Source organism: Gossypium hirsutum, chromosome A12 (assembly GCF_007990345.1).
Source record: "Gossypium hirsutum isolate 1008001.06 chromosome A12, Gossypium_hirsutum_v2.1, whole genome shotgun sequence".
NCBI lineage: Eukaryota > Viridiplantae > Streptophyta > Magnoliopsida > Malvales > Malvaceae > Gossypium > Gossypium hirsutum.
Genome location: NC_053435.1, coordinates 92,252,886 through 92,275,905, shown reverse-complemented (window position 1 = coordinate 92,275,905; position 23,020 = coordinate 92,252,886). Strand labels below are relative to the sequence as shown.

The window sequence follows — 23,020 nt, the reverse complement described above, 5'->3', positions numbered from 1 at the left end:
TTTGCTTAGTTAGTTAGGGGTTTTTACCCAAATAATATAAAAGGTAAATTATACTAACATTCATTCAATTTTGATGTAGCTGACAAAAAATTACTCTCGAAAAATGAAAAAATTGTCCTTTTAACTATTTTTCATTATAGACCTAACGAAAAAGTGACATGACATTTAATGGAGTGTTAGCTGTCATTTAAACAACCTTATAGCCCTAGCTGGGTAGCAGAAAAAAAAAAGAGAGAAGAAGAAAAAGAAGAAATGGACATATCTTAGCTACGACCGTTTTGTTCCTCCAAGGTAGAGCCATCACTCAGTTCACTTCTATTTGTTGAATCTCTATCCATTTTTTTCTTCTCTTCTTCTTCTTTTTTTTTTTTAACTCTAGCCGCAGTCATTCATGACCTTATCTGGCCAATTGTCATCACCAAATGGCTCCTCTTTGTCTCTTCTCAAATCTCACTTCAGATTTCCCAATAGGCCTTTAAAATACCAAGATTAAAACCTTAAAGCTTCGAACAAGGCTTCAACAAATCTTCGCTGTCCATCGTCTGATCACCACCATATTTCGGCCACAGCTTTTCATCGACCAACTATGACTCTTGACCACTCGGATTATCAAACTGGCTTGAGTTCTCCAACTCACAAAACCTGAAATGGGTGTGTGTTTCTTCTCTTTTGATTCTCTTCTTTTTAATTTAATTTTTTTTCTTCTCTCTTTTGATGCAAGCCAATTTGGGATTCTTGTTCTTTTTTTGTTGGTTTGATTTTGGATGCTTACTATTTGGTATTTTTGTTTTTGCTGACTTGTCGTCAATTTTTATTTGATGCTTCATAACATCGCCACAAGCAGGAGCTCCGACCAAACCGATGCCGATGAATGGGCCGTGATGAGATCTCCCTTGATGTTAGCCCAACCAACAGTTTTGATACCAATCTCAATATTTTCACTGTCGATTTTCAATTTTCCTACTATGGAAAAAATCAAGCTTCATAATAGCTAAGAGCTTTTCTAGGTTCCATTTGCCAAAATTTTTTCCCCTTTCAGGGCCCTATTTTAGGTAAATTTTGGGTAAATTCCATGTCAATTTGCCACGTTAGCTAATTGGGTTAATTAGGTTTTCAACGTGGCAAGTTACTTGGCCATATCAGCTAGTTAACTTGCCACATCAGCGGTCCAGTTAAGATAGTAATAGAAAATGTTAATAAATGGTTGATTTGTCAATTTTTGATAACGTTAGTGACTATTTTATTATTTTTCTAAAATTGAGTGATTGAAATGAAACCTAGATGACTATTGGCGTAATTTACCTTGATATAAAATAAATAACGCGATGGTGGCATATTTGAAATATGCATGGGCCATTTTATTTGGAAGATTTGTTTTTTCAACTTATTTGGGTTTAAAATTTTTTTATGCATTTTTGGTCGATCGAAGTTGATATTATCATATCAAAAAAATAACACTAATCGATTTCCAATTGAAAAACTATTCTTTTATCATATTCAAATCAATCTCAATTATCATTCAAATGAAGCAGAGCAGTTTGAATTTTATTTTTTTAAAAGATTGCTATGATTTAGAAATTAGACCAAAAAGAAAAAGAAAAAGAAAATCTATGGGAATAATAGAGAGAAGAAAAGGGAATCACTTCCAACAGACAGCATCAATGTCATCTCTTGCGGATATGTAAAGCTCCAGACGTTTGGCAATCTGAATTCGCCTATCCATCAGTTGAGGGTCTTCATCCAACATTGCACTCAGTCTTTCCTTCTGCACCCCACACCATTTTTAGCATAACAACATCACACCAATACATACGAAATGGTAAAATTTATAGTAACCCATAAAAAAATCATGAAATATTTTAAGCGAGAAAATATGCAATCACAATACAAGCATGAATAGTCAAATCTAACAACTCAAAGGATCTTTCTAGAAATTTAAAATATTTTAATCAAACTCATCTCACCACATACTCAGTTTCTAACACTCATATCTAAATTCAAGTAATGTAGCTATTAGTTCACCCACTATTTTCTTAAGTTAGATCTTTTATATAAAGACAAATTTTGTATGTTTGATAATTTTTGAGGTTCAACCTCGTTTTACATGGCAATTGATCTATATGCATTCATGAGTTTGTTCTCTAGAAATCAATGCAATCTAAATGGAGAATTAATCTAATTTTTCATATTTGACGTCTCCTTAATCTATTTAAAGCTTTTTCATATATTTAAATGATCATATTTTCATACTCAGGGAAAATGAACGGTCTAAATAACATTGAAACTAACTTGATTTCTCTAAGGGAAATTTTTTTGTGTTAATAGAGTTGATGAGTCCTATTTTGTCATCTTAACTTGATATGAATTTTTTTTGAATCAAGTGAAATTATTCGAGTTATAAAAATTAAACATGTTAAAATAAAGTCATATTACAATATAACTAATTCCATGTTAGAGCATATAAATTTGAAATTATATATATTTGAAAACTTTTTCAAAAAAAAAAAGAAGATACTTTATTATGATCTTAATTAACTTATTTAGGTCTCAAAATTATTATTTTAATTTTTTTTTAAAAATTTAACTTTCTTTGTATATTCTTTAGATTTTTTTTTAAAATTATTATAATTTTTTTTAAAAATATAATTTTTTTGGAAATTTTATAAATATTTTAAATATTTTAAAAATTACTTTGAATTTTTTTTATAATTTTTGTGGAGACTTGAGAGAAACTAATTTATTCATTTTCAAAATTGGCAGGGACAAAGAGGTATTTACACCAATCTGTTATTTGAATGATTCGAGTTGTAAAATTCAACTCGATTCGAATTCGAAACTCGAATTATTTATTCGAGTTAACTCGAATAGCTCAATTCGATTAACTCAAAATATAAATTTATTTTTTGAATCGAATCAAGTTTTACCCACCTTAAATTTCTCAATAAAGTATACCTTAAATTTCTTAATAAAGTATACCAAAATAAGCAACATATAAGTTGAATCCAGACCCCACAAATAACTAGTATACTCTTAAATTCAAATTTCTCGAATGTTACTTGAATTTAGGTATCAATTTTTGTAGATTTTTTCACATATTTAAAAGATGGTTGGAGTATCATATTCATTGATACCTCTTCAAACAAAGTTAGTGCAACATAGTTGAAAGTGTAATATATTTTAAAATAATTTACCTCTCTACTTCCGACTTGGGCATAAAAGTTGGTCAGCAGTGACCTCTTGGCCTCCTTGACTTGGCAATAAACCACCGCCTTCGGTATAGTATTCCTCAATGTATCACAAACCATGGCTATATAAGCATTAACATTTGATCCTGTACCAAGCAACAAAGTTTAAGTCAGCAATTCAACATCTTAAGGAGAAACCATCACCACTAAAATGGACTGATAATGTTAGAATCAAGGAATTTCCTTAATTCCAAGAATAGCTTGAATTTAGGAACTATAACTTGACACAGGCAGGCTCGACATTTTCCAAGTTTTTAATTGTATTTGGAAGGTCATATCCTGTTGAAATATTTGTCTAAATTAAGTGCTAGTGGATCGTAGATCACCATGTATGTCAATTTGAGCTAAAAAAAGATCAACATATAAAAGTTCATATACCAATCCTTCTGAGATAACTTTCATTTAAACGGTCACCAGTGTGAGATTGGTTTGGATTCTTGTCTGGTTCTGCATTTTTTTTTCTTGTCAGATGGGTTTAGGTTCTTCTCTGGTTCAGCATTAAGCTTCCGGAAAAAATCGGCTGTCAAGTAACTGGACTCCATCTCCACTAGCCGTAAAACTGTCTTACGACTTTCATCACGGAATTTTTCCAAAGATTCATTTGCAGCAGTAGCTATGTCAGTTTGAAGCGATGGAAATCGCTTCAATTCCTGCATTTAAATTGAAGTTGCATGTTATCTACAGTAATCCAATAAGTAGTTAGAATCATTTCAGAAAGAAACTTTAGAAATCATCTTTTTATTTTTATTGAAAGGAAGCAGTAGATTGTCATTGTAGCTGAATTCATTTTTATTGTCCTCGTTATCTAGATTCTTTTCTTCCAACTCAAGAAAAATGTCATAATTAGAAGAATTACTTGTGTATTCGTTAAGGTAAAATATTTTGTTTAACCTCGGATGATAAGCCTATAGTAATCCGCTTTAATATGAAGTGAACGAGATGCAAGATTTCTTGTAAATTCAACAGCTTGCTGCGACTTCAAAGTATATGACAAAAAATATATAAAAATGCCAGTGGGATTAAGTTCTACTTTCACACTGATAACACAAAACAAGAAATACTGCACCAAGATTTGTCTACCTGTGTTTCAGCTATCGACTTCCTTACAAGTTCTTTCAATACATAGTGCACCTAAAGATCAAAGCACATGGCATTCAACAGTCAGAATAAAAGTCATATAATAATTTTACTTTTAACAAACTTAGAAAAGAATCAATAGACATTGATAATAAAAAGTAGCAACACACAAATAGAAACAAAGGCTCAAATGACCCTCTTATTAGAGCTAGACTTGTGAGGACCAATCCTATAAGAAAGAGAAATTTGGGAGAAAACGAGTTTGTTGAGAAAGAGGATGAAAGAGAATTTTTTAGAGAGAGAAAAAAAAAGAATCTTATTTATACTTGCTAAATTCCTAAAGACAGGGAATTATCACAAAGCATGATATTATTAGATCCTAATAATGGGCATTATTACAAGATGCAATACTTATAAATTATCTCTACCAACCATTAGTCAATAAATTATTACTAAAATATTTGTAACAAACCTCAATCAACATAATTACTCCCAAAAACTTTTTACCAAATACTAGTCTTCATCCCTTGATTTCCACATCCACAAATAGCATGCGTCAAGAGTTCTTATAAATCTTCCTGGTCGTCTACATGACAAACCAACACCATACAATGTGATCCTAAATAGGTCCCCTTAGTCAAGTTTGATACTCTTTTCAAGAAGCTACACCATTTCAAATAGGAGGGAGAGGGGAAAAAAAGCTTAGAAACACAAACCTCAAATATTTGAAAACCCTTTACTACAAATCTACCTTCATAGAGGATGCCAAAGCATAAGCCCTCTCATGTCTAAGAGGTTTTGGCCTTTTCCCCTCTTGGAAGTTCTCTGACGGATATAGTCTTATTCTTTTTTTAATCTCTACAGTAATAATAATAAGTTCAACCTGTAGTTTCCTTTGCCATCCCTAGCGAGAAAGTAAGAACTAGTAGATAATAACTTGTAGTTTCAGTAACTACTTATTTCCTTCAAGTTTCTCTAGCATTTTGTGTGCAACTAGAAACACATATGATTGAACTTTTGAAGAGTCCAAGGGAAAAAAACTCACAAATGCTCACCGTTTACCCCTACAAAGGAATCACTTGACTATTTTAGCAGAACCAAATGTAATAACAATGTGTCTGTTTGAGCGTGTTTATTCGATGTAAAAGTAATTTCTGTTTGCATCTATCATAAGTTCATGACTCTGAATTGAAAGTTATCCCAACTACAACACAAGTAAGAACATTACGGCATCCACGGAGGCTTCAGCCGGCCCTTTGAAATAGCTGATAGCACCATCAATCAGCCTTCTGTATCCTTGTTCTGGAGCTATCAAATGTGGCTGATAGCCATCAGCCTCTGTGACAACTTTTTGGACATTTTTTAATGAAAGATAACGATCAAAGGGTAGTTTCTTCAAAGCAGCTGGCAATTGGTTGTCAAAAACTCCAAATATCCGATCCCCACCAGGTCGCCTGAACCAATTACTTACTGTTTTTAGAATTATACTACAGGAACTGGCACAGCTAACCACATTAATAGAAAATATACTTCATAAGATAAGACAGTAATGTCATAGAACTTTTTATGTATGTTAATTTTTATAGTTGACTGTCTCTAAGAGTTGGAGATACTCCATACAAGAGCCAAACAGACAACACCGACTAGTAACCGTACTAGAAAGACTTTCTAATTCCTAAGTATAGCCGATAGTCTTAGGTCAGAACTGAAGCTTTATTTGATTGCATGATATGTTTCCTTAATTGCAAGTCTTATAATCACTAGACACATCCCAATACGGGAATGTTCTAAGGAATTACGTCTCATTCTCATTACTTAGAGATTGAAATTAGCAAGTAGAAATTTTGAGATAAGAACTACGGGTGTAAACTGGAAAAAAATAAATCAAGACGAACTAGTATAGAAGTTTCAATGCTGAGTACTAAAAAGCTAAAAATTATGTACTTTACCCTTACCCTCCATCCAGGTGCTCCTTGAAGACACGGTCAAATGCACGACAGAGTTCTAAAATCATGTATAACTGGGCCCGTACATACATTTAATATAACTAAAGTGAACTAGACTGAGGAAGTATCCCGTTCAAGACTAAGCAAGCCGGTTCTGAAAGATCTAAACTGTTTACCCCACCATCAGTTGCAATAGGCCTGCCAATACGGTCCAACTCTGCATTGAGCTCATCAATGGTCTTATTTATCAAAGCAATGATGCTTGGTATGCGCTGCCTGATAACAAGCTCTAAATGCTGCAATAGAAGAGTATAAAAAAATAAAGATAAGGACTCATTTAGAGAGATGTACAAGCTTTTGTGAGTTATTAATATTAAAATTAATTCAAATAACTAAAATAAAAAGTTGAAAAGGACCTCAGACAATAGTTTTGCAAGATACTTTGATCCCATCCTACTTGCTAAGTGCCCATAATCAGGGCTTGTTTCAAAATATTCACGCTCTTTTCGACGAGCAAGAATCATATCAACATTCTTATTTATGTCAGCTTGAGAACGATTAACAATTCCAACCCAAGGATGTTGAAGCCTGTATGCCCTTCCTTTTAGAACCTGAAAGACTTATATCGAGTAATTATAATGTTTATGGGTTTAACATCTACATGGGAGTTTTTCTAACTGATGTTACATCTTAGTATCATGATGCACCAATGCCACACAACCATACACAAGTATATACTACATTCAAAAGAAAAATAAAATGAAAGAAATAGTTCCAAGAGGAATGTCTTAGAACATAAGAAGAGATGGCATAAACCATGGACTTAGGTGGTAATAATGTTCCATGCCATTGAGGATGATTTTGTCTAAACTGCTATGTAGATATAACATTTGCAGTAGATATTATGCATGCTTTCTATGATCAAGGAACTGATGCGGTATGTATGGTTAAATACATACGTCCACGGCATTTGTTCCCTTATCCATAAGATCAAGTTTTGTTAGCACACCAAAAGTTCGTTCACCTGAAAATATTATGAAAAAATGTTAATCTCCTCGCTCATTGGACAATTCCTATTGCATAGCAATGCTTCAGAGGAGTATACATGCATAAAGCTAATTTTTAGAATACCTGACGGATCAACATCTCTTGCAAGCTTTATGGCATCTGAAGTGGCAATGTCTTGATTAGCAGGAGAAATGGCCAATATGATGCAGTTAGGCTACAAAATTGAAAATTTCAAACTGAAACTCTGTAAGAAACATAATGAAGGTGCAAGAGATGTTATATTAGGGCCAAAAGACAATCTAAATGTTGTTTTTTGAAGACATTAGGGCCAAAACTAAGATCAGTTGTTCTCAGTCTGATGGCATAATATGTTGTCAAAGCAAAATGTTGTTTCTTGCACAATTTTTTATGTTGTTTGTCCTTTGATGTTTATGATCCAGTCTTTTTCTCCACGTGTAAAACGCTTTTTTTTAACTGTCTGGGTCACGCATGTTAAGTGGGGTTATACTTCAGCTATAAACTATCAGGTTTCTTGTGGGCTTGTATTAAAGATGACTCACTACATTATGCGTGTCTCAACATCCAATTTTAGATTCATGAACGTAATTAGTTTATACTACCTCAAGGCTCAATAATGAGATTAAAGGTCAAATAAATTAAAAGTAAGAGTGAACGAGATTACAAAGGCCCTAGACGCGCATACAAAGGAAAAAAAATCAAAATTCACTTTCTTGTTTTCCAAAAAATCAAGGAACGAGTCTCGGTCCAATTATACAGTTTTGGAGATTTCAAGAATCAAGAAAATCAAGATTTCAAATCTTGAAATTCTTCACTCAAGAAACCGAATCTTAAAACTTGTGTGTGATGAATTACATGTACGAGAGCCAATTTCGGAAGTGAATGAATCATAAGTCCAAGTTCTTGAAAACCAATCAATGGGATATCCAAAAGCCATAATGAAGTTTCAAGAAAGACTTATTTGAATATCAAATCAAATTATCAAAGTGACCAATTTGTAAATATTTTAAAATTTTTATCCAATTTTAATTAATTGGTGGATCAACATGTAAAAATTCGACCGAAGGACCCATTTAGACCCTTGGACAAATTTCTCACTCAATTTCACACTTAGATTTACTTTCACATATTAATAGTTTGTTATTTGATAAGTTGTCATGCTTAGTTGACACACTCCAAATCTCCTCCCTCCCCCATTTATTCATTCATTGATCATCCACTTTTAAATCATTTTCAAGCTTTGAAGGGGAAATTAGAGTTGGGGATTGTCTATTTGTAACAACTTAATTTTTAATAGTATCAGAAATAGTGGTTTCGAGATCACAATTCTGACGTGTTAGTGTGTAAATATTAATTATTTAATATTTACGAGATCATTAGTATAGTATTAAAATTTGGTTAAGAAACTTTGATGTTTGATAGGTTAATTAAAAAAGGACTAAATTATAAAGGATGTAAAAATTAATCAATATTGATTATTATTAGTTAAAAGGTTTAAATAGTTAAATAGGAGATCTTAATGGCAAATATACCATAAGTGGTGATAGTGGCCCGCATTAGTAAGTTTTGTAAGGAATTTTAATTAAAATAAAGTTAAAATAATTAAAAAAATAAAAGTAAAAAAGAAAAGAACAGGTTGTCATCTCTTCCATTTTAAGTCTCTCCACCGAAAATCCATAGATTTTAAGCCGCTTCGGTATTGCTATTTTCTTTGCATGTAAGTTTATTTGAGATTCATTTTTCATGAATTTTACATTTTTAGGATCGTTGTAATAATATTTAGCTAGTTTAGGGACTAATTTGTAATACTGTTAAAGTTTTAAAAATTCACTATTATTGTTTTTGGAGTTTTCTTAATGTTTATGCTTGAGCCTAATGATGGATTTGAACTATTTTGTAAAGTAAATTTGTATCGTTTTAAGTTTAGGGATTAAATAGATAAAATGTAAAATTGGAAGGATTTTATTGAAAAAAAATTCATAATTTAAGGGCTGTTTATATAGGGTTGAACGTTTAGCAAAAACGAGTATACGAGCTAATTGTGAAAATTAGCTTGTTTTAATATTAAGGATTAAATTAAATAAAATGTAAAAATTTGAGACAATTATAAAAAATTATAAATAAAAAGGACTATGTACTAAATTTAATAAAATATGAAATTGAAGCTAATAAAATGAAATAAACTATTTTATATATCAAGATCAAGTTGATAATTAAGGAAAAGGGAAAGTTGTTGATTAGTCCTTAAACTTTTACTAATTCTGCAGTTTAGCCCTAGTAAGTTCATATGGTTTTATAAGATATAATTTACAATATTATATTGAATTTTGAGTTGTGATATGTTAAATATATCTTTATATGTTGGAATTGTTGTTATAAACTGATACAAGGCAAGACAATAAATTGAACATCGGATAGGATACAATTGGCATGCCAATAGGTTATATTGCGCGCGGTACGAGGTTGACTTGCGATGAGATAATGACTTTTGATTTGATACTTACTATTGAATATACCGATGTCCAACTTTTTTTGCGGACTATCATGTTATATTTATAGTGATTCTGGTGTGTTTTTGAGAGCAGATGTAAAGCCTACTGGCTTGGCACTTGGTGCTCATGTATGTTTTTGGTTGGCTTGGCTCATTTGAGCGTTCTAGTGTGTTTTAATGGTTAACCGCATATCCGAACCTGTTTATACCGTTCATCGGGCAACTTTCCAATGGTTATATGACATGTTATTAAATCTTATAAGTGTTTACATGGTCTTCTGAATGTATATCGTGACTTTATATTGAATGATCTCATGTGAATAAATATATTTTGCAACTTGTATATATTTATGTGTATAAACTCACCTGTTGAGTGATTGTGATTGACATGATTTATTATTTTTTAATCTTGTTAATGAAATAGCTATATTTATACGGTAAGTTTTATTTAATCAACCGTTGAACTTACTAAGCTCTATTGAAGCTTACTCGTGTCATTTTTCATGTTCCTTGTAGATAATTTTTTGTGGAGTTGGGTGATCGGATCAACTTGAAGATCACACTATCTAGATACATTTTGATAGATTTTGGTATGCTTATTTTAGGTTATATGACATGTAATAGGTGTATTTTTTGTATGTTTTAAATATTTACTACATGTGTTACATATGAGATTGATGCAAAGATGCTTAAGATTAGTATTAGCTTGCTTGTGTATATGCCTTTAATCTTGGTGTGAATATGTTCATATAAAGTTGTTTTGGTCATTTGATATAAAACTTATATAAATGTTTGAATAATGGTATGAATGAATGTGAATGAATAATAAGAAATAGTAAGTTTGACATTAGCTATATGTATGATCTTATGAACTTGAATGCAAATTAGTTTGGTGTGACATGTGAATTGAGGTTGATAATTGAATTGTGGTTTCAATGATGATACATTGGTTAGGCACTTAGGTTGAATGTTTTGACATATTTTAAGTTTGTTTAAATGTGTCTTTAAAGCATGGAAATGTTTAATTTTGATTTGGTTCGGTACCTAAGTTTAGGATGAAAGTTTGTCTTGTTTTGGAAGCTTTTTAAGGTGCACACGGCTTAGAGCACAGACTGTCACACAGCTGTGTGCCTTATTAATAGGTGCAGGATTTTTCACACGACCAAAGTTAGTTACACGGTTTGAGCATACAGACGTGTGAGGTAGCCACACAACTATGTCCCTAAGCCACACGGTCTGAGCTCTGTCACATAGCCGTGTGACCCCTGTTAACAAAATTTTCAAAATTTGTTATGTTTTTCTGTTTTGATTCAAATTAGTCATTGGTTGTTTTCAAATTATTTTTAGGGTCCCGTAAATTCGATTTTAGGCCCTTAAATGTATTTATGCTATGAATAATATTTAGTTTTGATTATTGATATTTAGATTAATATATGAATGGTTTAATGATGTTAAATGTTTCAATATGTGTCGTAATACTCTGTAACTCTAATCCGGTGACGGAGATGGGTTTAGGGTGTTACAAGATTCACCTTGTTTCCTATGTTTACTAGGGCTTCTAGAGGCCAATCTCACCTTTTCCATCGCTTTTCTTTTCTTTGTTTTTCCATTTCGATCTTGTTATTTTGAATCTAATATTTGAATTTACTTAATTCTAAGTCTTGTTTCAATCAAGAGGGCATTCTCTTATCTTCTCTTATAGAAAATCATCCAAAAATAAGAGTTCTTTTGCTCTTCTTGTTGTTTGAAATCTTTTGTTACAAAACACTTTGGTTTCGGCTTAATTTTTCATTCTACTAAATTGCTTTGTTATTTTTGTTTCAATATGCTTAGAGGCTTCTTTAGAGTTCAAGAACAATTTATTCTCTTCTGTGAAACCTTGTTCTACTCATTCTTGGACTTTTTTTGGCTGCTCCTACCTTTCTTTGCTGTTGGGTTTCTTTTTCCATTTGTTTTCATTTAAGTTCTAATTTGTTTTGTTTCTTTTATTTAGATATCAATTCGACAACTTTTTCTTCATCAATGACGCCTGAATCACTTCGAATACTGGGGTTTCAATTGTTCTTGTCTATCTGAACTTTCCCTTTAATCTTTCTTGTGATTTCATTCGGTTTTAGTCTTTATTCTTCAAATATGTTCTAACCGTTTGTTTTCACTTAATTGGCAGTTTGATTTCGTTTGACATTCATCAAGAACAAGTGTTTCCTTAATTGACTTGGATTCCTTCAAGAGCTTTAATTCTTAATTCGGTCTCTGTTGGTGCAAGAGACAGCAACAAGCTGATTTCAGCTTGCTTAAACAGCAAGTCTCGAGGCTTGCAGCAGAAACAATCAAAAACTTGCAATGGAAAACAGAAAAGAAAGAAATATTTTGAATGAAAATGAGCTGAATTTTCATTAACTATATTAAGGAGACATGATGCCAATACATATAAGGGATTACATTAGCAAAACAAACAAGTTACCACCTAATAACTTACCTAACACCACTAATTTGCCTAGTAACTTGGTAAACTTGGTTGAATACATAAACAGCTACCTAAACTTGTCATTCATCACTTAGTTACATCAAAATGCAGCTACCAACTAAGTTTGATCCTAACTAAATACAAAACATTCAATTAAAGAAACTAAATGGATAGCTTCAGCTTGCTGCACCAATTTGCTGTTGAAGCACGTTCCCTGCATGGCCACCTTTGCTGCTACATGGGATGACTTCAACACTCCTCCTCAGCTTCTATGCAGCAGACTCCTAGTTCCCTCTTTAGGCTTAGAAATCTTGATACACCAAGAGGCTTTGTGAAGATATCAGCAATCTGATTTTCAGAACTGCAATGAATCAGCTCAATTTCTTGAGCTTGTTCCATCTCCCTTATCACATGCAGTTTAATATCGAAGTGTTTTGTCCTACCATGGAAGACAGGATTTTTTGCAATAGCAACTGCTAACTTGTTGTCACAATGTATCACAGTTGCTTCATTCTGCTGTAGGTTTAAATTACTCAAAATTTTTCTCAGCCACACAGCTTGATTAACAGCACTAGCAGCTGCTACATACTCAGCTTCAGCTGTTGACTGAGCCACCATTGTTTGTTTTCTTGAGCTCCAACAAATCATTGCAGAGCCAAGTGTAAAAGCATAACCAGAGGTGCTCTTCATGTCCTCTTTTGAACCAGCCCAATCGCTGTTTGTATAGCCAATCAATTTCAACTCCTTGACCCTTTTGAAACATATACCATGGTTCAAGGTACCTTTGATATACCTCAGAACCCTTTTTCCTGCTTTATAATGCTGCTGATTACAGCAATGCATGAATCGTGACAGAAAGCTCACAGCAAATAGAATATCAGGTCTTGTTGCTGTCAAATACAACAAACAGCCAATAAGGCTTCTATAATCTGTTTCACAGACAGATTCATGTTCCTCTTGACTCGATAGCTTCATGCCAATAGCCATTGGTGTGCTCATTGGTTTACAATTCTCCATTGAGAATTTAGCCAGCACTTTCAAGGCAAATGTCTTTTGTTTCAAGAGGATTCCTCCTTCTACTTGATTGACTTCCATTCCTAGGAAATATGTCATCAATCCCAGGTCTGACATCTCAAACATTTCCTTCATTTTTGTTTTGAAATCTGCCAACATAAACTTGTCTCCTCCAGTCACTAGAAGATCATCAACATACAGTGACACAATAAGCTGTGTTTCAGCTCCATTCCTCTTAACATAGAGTGTTGGTTCACTAGCACTCCTTTCAAATCCCAAACTGACCAAGTATGAGTCAATTCGAGCATACTAGGCTCGAGGGGCCTGTTTTAGGCCATACAAGGCCTTTCTTAGCTTATACACCAAATGTTCCTTACCAGGCATTATAAAACCTGGGGGTTGCTCGATGTATATCTCCTCTTCTAAGAATCCATTGAGGAATGCAGACTTGACATCCATTTGGTGGATTGTCCACTGGTTCTGAGCAGCAACTGCAATCAGCAATCTGATTGTATCGAGTCTGGCTACTGGAGCAAATGTTTCCAAGTAGTCCAGACCATACCTTTGACTGAAGCCCTTTACAACTAGCCTGGCCTTTAGCTTGTTTAAACTTCCATCCGCATTGTGCTTCACTCGATAGACCCATTTTACACTAATGGTCTTTCTGTTGGCAGGCTTTTCAACCAACTCCCATGTCTGATTCTTCACAATCATGTTGATTTCATCAACCATAGCCTGTTTCCAACCTTCATCTGCTTCAGCTTCTTCAAAACTACTAGGTTCTGCTATAGCAACTTGTGCTCTTTCATAAATCTCATCTAGGGGCCTTGTGCCTCTCACAGGTACATCATCAACATCCATTTCAGGACCAAGGTGCTCGAGTTCAGCTTGATTAGGCACCAGGTCTTCTGAAGCAGCTTCTGGTTTACTCTTTTCCCAATTCCAGCAAGCCTTCTCATTAAAGATGACATCTCTGCTCACTTGGACTTTGTTTGTCAAATGATCCAGCACCCTGTAGCCCTTCTTAACTGAGCTATAGCCTATAAGAACACCTGGTTGAGCCCTTTCAGAGAGCTTGTCTCTGTTTGCTGTTGGTTTTTATGCATAACACAGGCAACCAAACACTTTCAGATGTGCCAATGAAGGCTTGAAACCGAACCAAGCCTCGAAAGGTGTCTTGGATGCAAGAGCTTTGGTAGGAAGCCTATTTTGAAGGTAGACAGCAGTGTTTACTGCCTCAGCCCACATGGTCTTGGGCAGTTTCTTCTCAAACAGCAGGCACCTGGCCATATCCATCAAGCTTCTGTTCTTTCTTTCTGATACCCCATTCTGCTGAGGTGTGTATACATTTGTAAGCTGTTGTTTGATACCAGCATCATTGCAAATGGCTTGAAACTGAGCTGAAGTGTACTCAGTGCCATTGTCTAACCTTATCGATTTCAGCTTGCAACCTGTTTCTGTCTCTACTACAGTTTTAAACTTCACAAACACTTGAGCTACCTCAGACTTGTGTTTTAAGAAGAAAATCCAGCAAAACCTTGTAAAATCATCAATGAAGAGGATGAAATACCTGTTCTTGCTGAGTGATTCAGTTCTCATTGGGCCACATACATCATAGTGCACCAGCTGTAGTCTTTCAAAAGCTCTCCAAGCTAAGTTTGTAGGAAATGGCAGTCTTGCCTGTTTCCCTATTTGGCAAACTTCACACACATCATTATGCTTTACTGAGCTGGTAAAGTTTTCTGTCAAGCCCTCTTTGGCCATTCGAGCCAGTGATCTGAAGTTGGCATGTCCGAGCCTTTGATGCCAAAGCTTGGAATCATCAACAGAAGCTGTGTATGCTGACTTTAAGTCATTTGGCCAGTGCACCTCAAAGCATTTGTCAGTCATTTTGACATTCATTAGGCTTGATCCACTTGGATCAGCAATCTGGCACTGTTTGTCCTTGAACACAACAGAATAGCCTTTCTCGAGCAATTGAGCTATGCTGAGAAGGTTTCTGTCAATCTCAAGCACCAAAAGCACATTTGGAATAATCTTGTTGCCTGTAGGGGTACTTATCAGCACCTCTCCTCTTCCTTCAGCCCTTATGAACTGACCATTTCCAACCTTGACCTTGGTTTTGCAACTTCTATCCAAGGTTTTGAACAAGGAGGCATCTGGTGACATGTGGTTAGTGCAACCACTGTCCAATAACCAGCCTTTTGAGCATTTCTTCTCAGCAGCTAAGCAAGACACAGCAAAGACTTACTCTTCTTGGTCACTACTGTCCTCAGCTACCTGAGCTTCAACCTTTGGTTGTTGAAATTGGCTCTGCCTTGGCTTGGTTCTATTTTTGCAAACCCTTTCAACATGGCCTTTCTTCTTGCAGTATTGGCATACTGCATCTGGCCTGAACCAGCATCTACCTTCTGGATGACCTGGCTTTTTGCAATGTCTGCAGGGCTGGTCATTGCTCCTTGCAGCATCAGGCTTAGGTCTGCTTTTCCAAGGCTTTTTACCTCTAGGAGCATTGATACTCGAGGCTTCTCTGGCCTTGACATTGAATGCACCTTCCTGGTTGTCTTCAGTTCTGCTAGCTCTTCTTTGTTCCTGAGCATAGAAGGTGTTGATTAACTCAGTCAAAGAGATGGTAGCAAGGTCTCTTGAGTCCTCTAGAGAGGATATCTTGGCCTCATATCTCTCAGGCAAAGTGGAGAGGACTTTTTCCACTATCCTTGCCTCATCAAAGTGCTCACCTAGGAGCCTTATACTGTTAACCACTGCCATGATTCTGTTTGCATACTGGTTCACTGTTTCTTCTTCCTTCATTTTTAGGTTCTCGAAATCCCTTCTCAAATTCAACAGCTGCTGTTGCCTTGTTCTCTCAGTGCCTTGAAACTCCTCCTTAAGCTTATCCCAGGCCTGTTTTGGAGTCTCACAGGCCATGATTCTGGTGAAGATGACATCTGACACACAGTTTTGGATGCAGGACATGGCTTTGTGCCTTTTGGTCCTCTCATTAGCATGTTGCCTGATCTGAGCTACTGTGGGATTAGCCCTCAATGGTGCTGGCTCAGTATCTGTGTTGACAACTTCCCACAGATCGAAGGCCTGTAGGTAAGTCTTCATCTTGACCAGCCATATGTGAAAGCCTTCTCCATTGAAGACTGGTGGGGCTGCTGGTGAAAATCCTGAAGAAGCCATCAGGTTTCTTGGTTTGAAACAACAGGTCCACTAAGACAAGGGCTCTAGATACCAATTGTTGGTGCAAGAGACAGCAACAAGCTGATTTCAGCTTGCTTAAACAGCAAGTCTCGAGGCTTGCAGCAGAAACAATCAAAAACTTGCAATGGAAAACAGAAAAGAAAGAGAGATTTTGAATGAAAATGAGCTGAATTTTCATTAACTATATTAAAGAGACATGATGCCAATACATATAAGGGATTACATTAGCAAAACAAACAAGTTACCACCTAATAACTTACCTAACACCACTAATTTGCCTAGTAACTTGGTAAACTTGGTTGAATACATAAACAGCTACCTAAACTTGCCATTCATCACTTAGTTACATCAAAATGCAGCTACCAACTAAGTTTGATCCTAACTAAATACAAAACATTCAATTAAAGAAACTAAATGGATAGCTTCAGTTTGCTGCACCAATTTGCTGTTGAAGCACGTTCCCTGCATGGCCACCTTTGCTGCTACATGGGAGCTGACTTCAACAGTCTCCCTATTCTTTTGTTACTTGATTTTTGTTGCTGCTCTTCTAATTCTGACTTGGATTGTTTGCATTTCAAGTTGAGTTGAGCTAAGTGTTTTTCTGTTCGTTTAGAATCCTAGGCCAGAGCTGCGACTTGAACAATTTTGCGATCCTATTCCACACGCGTCCCTCTCATTCCTTCATTTCACCTATTACCAATTGAGTTAAGGTCAGATGCTGAACATGGTATCTAAACCCAAGTTTTGTAATGTTGCTCTTCCTGCGTAATCCTATTTAAGGTGCACGGCCTCTGGTGTGGTTGTTGGTATAAAAACCTAGGTTTTGTAATGTTGTTCTTCTCGCCTAATCGTATATAAGGTACACGACCCCTACTGTGGTTGTTCACATGTAGGCAATATGAGCTATAAATGGGGAATGTTATGTAATTCTCTTAAGTATTAGGTTTCATGAAGTCGTATATTATAGTTGTGCCTCTTCTATTTCCAATTGGATTGAGGTTGGATGCTCAACAATGCCTAAACGTGAGAAAACTGTAAATTGTACCACTTAAGTTTGAGGTTTCTCATAATCTTATTATATTTAGGTGATGCCAATTTGTTTCAATTATTAGTATTGGTCCTATAAATGGGGAGAAGTATTAAGCGGTATCAGCCAATGTTTATGGACTATCTATCTATTCTCAGTTTGGTTTTAGATAGGATGATCAACAAGTTTGTTATCATCTTAATCCATTTTAGAAGAACCAGCATTGGTTGGCACCATGCTAGGAACTTTAAAGACACTTTAAACAGATTTGAAAATTTGATAGCAACTAAGGAGGTAAACTTGTGATTATAATTGATCGATCTTAGTCAGCAATGGCTCCTATTACCTATAGATAAATCTAAACAGAGAAAATTTATGGTGAAAACATAGTAATCCTATAATATCATAATAATGGCCATATTCCCTGTAAGGATGAGTTATTTAGCGAAGTGGCACCTATTAGACCCGAAGATTGAATGATATAGAAGTTCCATCACTGCTCCATGGTAGAGAGACATATCACACATTGACAATTTTATTAAGGGTTAAATCACATTTTGAGGCTTGAATTTGGTAACTTTTCTCACACTGGGGCTTGAAATTTTTTTAGGTCCAAGTTAGGCATTGAATTTGATAATTATTCCTACATAGAGATCTGAACTATTTTTGGTCAAGTTAGACCTTGAATTTGGCAAATGTTCCCACATTGGGACTTAAATTTTTTTTAGTCCTTGAAAACCTAAAGTTTAGGACCCAATATGAAAATAATTGCCATGTTCAGGGTTTAACTTGAACAAGAAAAAGGTTCAAGTCCCAATGTGGGAAAATTTGTTAAGTTCAAATACCAATGTAGAAACAATTGTCAAGATCTGGACTTGGACAAAAAAAAAATTTCAGACACCAATGTAAAAAAATTGCCAAATTCAAGCCCCAAATAATGACTTAACCCTTTTATTAATGAAAATTGATCGTTAAACAATGTCTGTGAAATGTGGAAGTCTAAACCAGTCTAATAATCATCTATTGTATAGTTGTGCATCTATTCCTAATTGAAATGTACCAGTTTAATCTATCCTGAATCAAATGGTTACAAAAAGTTCTGTGTCTATCCATCTTTTCATTGTGCATATGTTCCTAATTAAACATAGCAGGTTAATCTATCCATTTTATCATTGTGAATGTACTAATTAGGACATAGCAGTTTAATCCATCCTGGGTTAATTGGTCAAATTCTGTGTCTATCCATCTTTTCATTGTGTGTTAGATAATCGTCGTATTCTCTCAAATTGGGATAAATAATAGACTACAATGATCACTTGTTTCCCAGACTTACAGGTTCGTACTTTTGATTGAGTTCATCTTTCTTGTTCGTTGTAAGATTATCGTATATCCGAGCCAAATACATCTAGCATTGAAAAGACTACGTCACCCTTCAAGATATCAGAAAGTCAAGTAACCCACCTTTTCAACGTAAGTACGCACCATGTTTTCAATATCTTCGACTATAGTCTCCGACTGTCCTTCTGCAAAAACCATAGACACGTCCTTCACGATTAATGATTCTGTGTTGCGTGCTTAGAGGGAGATCAAATCATAGTTTGTTAAAAAATAAAAACTATTGTTATTACCTACAGCAACTTTTGTCAACCCAGGAAGATCTATAAGTGTTAAGTTGACAACTGCCAAATAAAACCAGACACATTATAGTCATAGAAATCGAACCAGTAAACACCTTAAAAGGCTTAACCAAAGACGTAATGATCAACCAAAAGGAAATCAAGACTTTACCACGGGGGACTTAAGAAAACAAGAACTAAAAGAATAAGCATAGGAACAAAATCTCATCAAAAACCAAATCATAATGCAACAATACACACTGTCACACAGTTAAAATGAAACAGTGGCAAAGCCATATATAAGTTCCAGGCAAAGAGGTACTACCAAGAGGTGCAGAACACCACCATTACCGGGTTTCCTTCAAAGAAACTCCTGATGGAAGTACTTGGTATGAGTTTTGACGCAATGCACTTTTATCTGTTAACAGGTAATGATCCTCATGACATGATCGTACTCAAAAGTGTATGATGAGCAACAATCGATGAAGAGAGTCATATTTATGGAAATTACATTTATGATTTAGACAAGCAGTTTTATTCTCTATTTCATGTATATATTTAGAGAGGAAAACATCCAGTTATATTTGGCCCTTAAAACTTGAAAACCTGGCGTACTTGTCCCCAATTTTACTTTCCTCAGAGGAACAACAAAGGAATGAGCAAACAACTGATTGAGCAATATTTAACAAGAGAGAGAGAGAGAAGGGTATCACAATACAAATGGGATGGAGACAGTAGAATCATAATTTCCACAAATGTGTTCAGTTCCTGTATAATTGTAAACAAAAAAATTCACCCATGTTCCATTTTTCGATGACTAAATCATCAAAGTTGATAATGGAACAATATTATAATAAGAGCACAATTTAGTGTGCTCAGTAGAATGATCCACTAGAATATATGCTCAAGTTGATAATGGAAGTAGATATGCATTATTGTATCTGGTTATCTGATAAAAGAAAAGAAAAACTTCGTTCATTGTATAGTTAAGAGGGTGGCATAAGTGCAGACCATTTGGAGAATATATGCTCAAGTGAATTGGAATATTAGAGATTTGCTTTGTCTTCCCAGTTATTCGATCTGTTTCATCTGCAATCTCCTTACGAACAGCAACTGCATAAACAGTATTTTCGTTATTAATAATAAAATCACCTGAATTTTGATAAATCAAGAACATGAAAAGAAATGAGTAATGGAAAAAAAAAATCTGACCAACTATATGGGGCAGCAAAATCATTTTTAAAGTAAACAGTCATTATATGGATATATGGAGAAGATATATTAAGGAACTAGAAACTGGCAACAATAATGTTGGTGAGGAAATGAAAGAAAACAGTTTCATCTTGGAGGAAATTGTTCAAGCTTATTACTCTGCAGTCTGAATTTACCATTACACAGCTACTTGCATGGTTGTTCGAGGCTTATTAAGTGCTTTGTTGCATGGGATGACCATCAATCTCTGATTATTACCCAAAATAGGATACCAACGCAACACTTGTCATGGTTTGCAACAATCAAACCTAACATTTATGAAGCCAACGCAATATGGTTTACGCTGGTAGACTTTATAGAAGATTCCGAATTAATGTCACTCCTTCAGAGCTACAACTGCAGAGCCTCTTACAAGAATGCCATGATTGTTTCTTCTACTCAACTGAAAAATTCTTTTTATAAATTATACCTCAATCATGGAATGGAAGGATTTTTGTTCTCTTTTCTTTTTATCAAATAACTGGATTCCTGGGCAAGCACTGTTACTTCAAAAAGTGATGGAAAAAGAAGCTGTCTATAGTAACATAATGCAATACTTGACATATACATTGCATCTGAAGATTAATCCAGAAGAACACAAATCTCAAACTCAGTCTATATCCTATAAATCACAGGATAGAACTCTGTCCCAGCATAAAAAAAATGTTGCACTTCTGTATCAAAGAAGTCCTATTATTCGGTCTCTGGTACATATAAACTTATCCCATCCCCAGAAAGAAGTTAATGAATTTCATGCATGGATCACCCAAGAAAGCAACATAAACACCAAAAAGTAAGTTAATAATTTCGAGAAGATGGATAGATAACAAATTCAAAAGTTTAAATGAATATCGAGCACCATGATGGAAATACCGAAATCAGTGAATCTCTTCTTTGGTGCATGAAGAAACTCTGCATATTCAGTCCCAGATTCTGTCTTATGAAGTTGCAATACCAATGGCCTCCGAGTAACAATGCCTTATAGAGCAAGAACAAGGAGTTAGATTTTGAAAGGAGTACGTTCTTCATCATAACCAACTTCGCATGGTATATGGGTGGATGTCATTTTTAATCATAAATCACAGCATAAGCATGATATGGAATCTAGAATACAGATCGTGGTGGATCCTTTCCAATTTAGTCATGATCCATAACACCTTTCAAATGATATATTTAGCTAAACTAATAAGTGATAAAACTGCATTATAATTGTTTACTTAAAAAAAAAAAAAGATCTTTTAAGTACCAAGAACCAACATTTAAGTGTTCTATTTTTCCTTTTTTTAAAATTCTATTATTAAAATTCCAAATTCCAGGAAAAGAAATAAAAAAAAAATTACCAGATCCACGAGGCAAGAAATCTCTCCCTACAACACTCTCCAAAACCGAAGATTTTCCAGAACTCTGATTTTCCATTTGAAAAAAAAAGAAAGAAGACAATTGTGTAAAAACAAAACGTGAATAAATAAATAAATGGATTAAAAAGGAATTTTGACCTGGCCACCAACAACAGCAACAGAAGGGAGAATTTCCCAGAGAGACATTCCTTGGCCACCATGATCGCCAAGGAGGGTGCAGGCTCTTTGGATCTTGTTTATCAACCCAATCAAGCTCGTCACCGTCGCCATTTTTTACCCAAAATAATAGAGGGATTTGGATTGGAGAAGACAATGTGGGATCGAAATGGATGCTCCTACGTCGGATTACAAAATTTGGAAATGGAAGTTTTGATTCAGAGAGAGAGAGAGAGAGGACGATAATAAACGGCGAAACAATTTTTAACGAAAGTGATGTTTTGCATGGCTGACTATTTATATTTATATGTGCTTTGTTTTTTTCTCAACTGTATATGTACTCTGGCCAAAAAAGATAAAAAAAAAACTTTAAATGTGCTATTTTTAAAACTAATCCTCTGTTTGGATATTTAACTATTAAACCCTGCTCTGTATGTTAATCAATTATAAATTTAATATTTATAAAATTATTTCTAATTTAGAAAAAATTAAAATGTAAAATATCTTTTTTTTTAGTTATAACACTACACCATAAGCTTGTATGCCATAATTACTATATAAATAGTGACAGTAAAAATGAAATTATTAATTAAAATAAAAAATTATTAATTAAAACAAAAAAATTATTAATTAAATATTAAAAACCATTATTAATTAAAATAAAAAAAATATTAATTAAATATTAAAAACCATTATTAATTAAAATAAAAAAATTATGAATAACAATATTATTATTTAGGAAAATATCATTGCAACAAGAAACTAAAAATTTAACAATAAATTTGCTTTAAAAAATTTAATACAACTATTCATATCCCTACCAATTTGCACATACGTTAGAGCGTCCGAACCTGCATCGGTAATAATATCAATGCCTACCAAACTAAAATTTAATTGATTAATATAACTTTATTTTAATAGATAAATTTAAGTAAATTACTCAAGTTCAATCAATAAAATTAAACTTAATTACAATTTCTAAAAGTTCAAACTCAAAGCCAATGAATTAAATTTGGCTTAAGGGCGTAAAAAATCCTCAAATTTTTTCAAGAAAAGTAATTAAGTCACTCCTTTTTTTTGCACTTAATTGAACACTTGAACTTTCAAAAAACATCAAAAAGGTCCTCAAACTTTTTTAA

The 23,020-nt window shown here is 34.2% G+C and overlaps 1 pseudogene; it reads right to left on the bottom strand.

Annotated features, from left to right (window-relative positions):
- Window positions 1–1,465: 1,465 nt before the first annotated feature.
- Window positions 1,466–22,153, bottom strand: LOC107917415 (dynamin-related protein 1C-like; annotated as a pseudogene).
- Window positions 22,154–23,020: the final 867 nt, after the last annotated feature.